A 2,599-nucleotide genomic window follows, 5' to 3' on the forward strand; every position below is an offset into this window, starting at 1 on the left:
AAGCTCAACAGGAGCAAGAGATTTTAAAGAGTAAAGCTGAATTTAAAATAACAACTTGTTGTAAGAAAAAAATGAGAAGTTAACAGTGAGGCTGAAAAATGGTGTAATTTATTTCAGTGAAAGAATAAATTCTGAGACTGGGACTGCTTTATCCCTTATCACATTTATTCAGAAGTTTTCCTGAGTTTAAAAGTTCACAGCAGCGATTTATAAACAGTATGGCACTTCTAAAGCAAGTCGAAGTAAAAGCATGCTTTTAATCAGCACAATTATCATTGTTGCTCAAGCTACACTGATAGGACGGGAAGAAGGAATGCAGCAAAGCACAATGATTTTCAAAAAAAACCCCTAAAATATACAAATTTTAAGATTAAGATTTAGAAATCCTTGCATTCCAGATGTGCAAGAACAGTCCACCTGCAGTCCTACAGAGGTACAAATACTGAGCTCAGCTCTGTTCCTAATGAAGACAGTGCATATTCAGTGCAGATTTTTAGATGAGAACAAATGTATTTTTTTCGGTCCAATTTAAAGAGACTCTTTTACCTAGATCTCAAGATCACACAGTCATCCAGCCTTGCATCCAGTGCAGTCTTAGGGGAGTTTATTTTAAAGACGTCATGCTAAGGTTGGTAATATTGCACTCCACTTTTTCATTAATAGCTGTGTGACTAGGACTTTATCCAACTTGGGGCAAGGAGTATCTACTTGATTGTTGGTAATTACTTCCCTCTTACTTTTCTAAATACGTCTGCACTTAGTGCTTTAATAAACAACCATCACATTTAATACTAAAAGACAGCAAGTCCACTTCCTCATTCCCAAAAGAAAACAGCAATTTAGCAACAATGTGATCAATATTCAGGTTATTTAGTGATCTGACTGAGGAATTGTTAGTAATGAGCACAACTTGAAAGGCATTTGTTCAATGAGAATCACTCCAGATTTCTCATAATAAAACAGTCTTTTCCTCCTTGTAGTTTTATATTTCTTTCAAGAGTGAAGCAGCAAGAAAACTGGACTCTCGGCATTAAACCGGAATGCACACAATGGAGCTTTCTGGAATGAGGCCTAGAAAAATGAGTATGTTTGTTTCAATCAACCTTGAAGGGGAAACCTCTGGAGTTGGAAATCAATATTTGTTATTTTAAAACTGAAACAGCATATGGGGGTTGGAGATTCATGATCCTTGAGGTCCCTTCCAACCCTGATTCTGTGTGATATGTGACTCAAGCTAGAAGAAAAGCTAATGTGCTGTCTGCTTATTGCTAATGAAAAGATCAAAATAAATAAAAGGTTGACTGATCTGTCAAAAATGAGATGCTTGATTGGCTATATTTGCTTATTTTTTTTTCCCTTTGAACTGCTGTACACTTATTAGCTCTTAATATGATATACCCTACAGCAATATTAGCATTCTTATTTCATCATAAGAAGCTCATATGGCAGTAGTTTCATATATTTCCCACCAGCTAACTTTTTCTGTGGTCTTTAAGGTTCACAAACATGCAGAACAAAACCAGATCAAACAACTCACCTCTGTAAATGACAGGTGCACATGCATGTAGAGATAGAGGGAAAGACTAGTCAGCAAACACACGACAACACACAGCAGTATTGCATGCTATACTGTACTACATCCGTTACTGTAACTTCCATAATGCCACTGTTTGCAGTGATCTAGAAAAAACATAGTAGGATAGTAGCTGTACTGAAGACTGCACCCTTACAGCAAAACATGCAGGTGCTGCTTTTGATACAATTCAAAGCCAAATGGTAAGAAATGCAGGTGGTGCCATTTACTTCAGCTTCTAACAAACTTTTGTATTAGAAGTTGAACTGGATCTGGTTCTGCCACTTATCCACCAACCAGCTCATGCTAGTTAGAAAAGCAGTGGTCTCACAGAGGTGCCAAACACAGGGCTATGGTTTTGATAATACTTTCATCTTTCCCTGTTACATGTTGTTAAAAGCTTCACACACAAGAACCATAAGCATTTAACTAAAAATTTTTATATGTTCCTTACTTAGTAATTTTCCACATAAGAAAAAGAACTCTTACTCCTGAGAGAAGATAATGTGCTGGTCATTCATCTTGGATTTTTTTTTATCAAAGGGCATTAAACTGTTCAAGTGTAGAAATTATCATGTAGTTCTACTTAACTTATTTACACTGGTAGTTTAATTCCGTTTACCTAAGCTGCAGAATATTACTCCTGACCGTATTTGGGCATGATAGCTATTTCCTTCACTTGTTCAAAAAGGGTCTTTAAATGGCACTAATCTCTTGCTTCTTCCTTTAAACTGTTCTATGAATGTATATTTAACTTCATGTTATCTTTAGTTATGATTTGCATTTGATCCACCCTCCACATTTAAACTGTGGAGGAGGGATCTATAATGCTGAAGCATTTCTGCTCAATGTAGAGAGTACTAGTATGGGAGAAATACTAATCTGATTTAAAATATCTTGTAAATTTAAAATTCTGGCATTCTTTACTATAAGGGCACATTGCTAACTAGCGGTTTTCCTCAGGGGTCGGTTCTGGGTCTGGTCTTGTTCAATATCTTCATCAATGACCTTGATGAGGGGATAGTG

At 36.3% G+C, this 2,599-nt stretch overlaps 1 protein-coding gene across 1 annotated transcript in view; it reads left to right on the forward strand.

Moving 5' to 3' along the window:
- SNCAIP (synuclein alpha interacting protein) overlaps positions 1 to 2,599 on the forward strand; it is a 54,184-nt gene that overhangs the window by 28,998 nt on the left and 22,587 nt on the right.

The sequence above is a fragment of the Meleagris gallopavo genome, chromosome Z, assembly GCF_000146605.3.
Source record: "Meleagris gallopavo isolate NT-WF06-2002-E0010 breed Aviagen turkey brand Nicholas breeding stock chromosome Z, Turkey_5.1, whole genome shotgun sequence".
Lineage (NCBI taxonomy): Eukaryota > Metazoa > Chordata > Aves > Galliformes > Phasianidae > Meleagris > Meleagris gallopavo.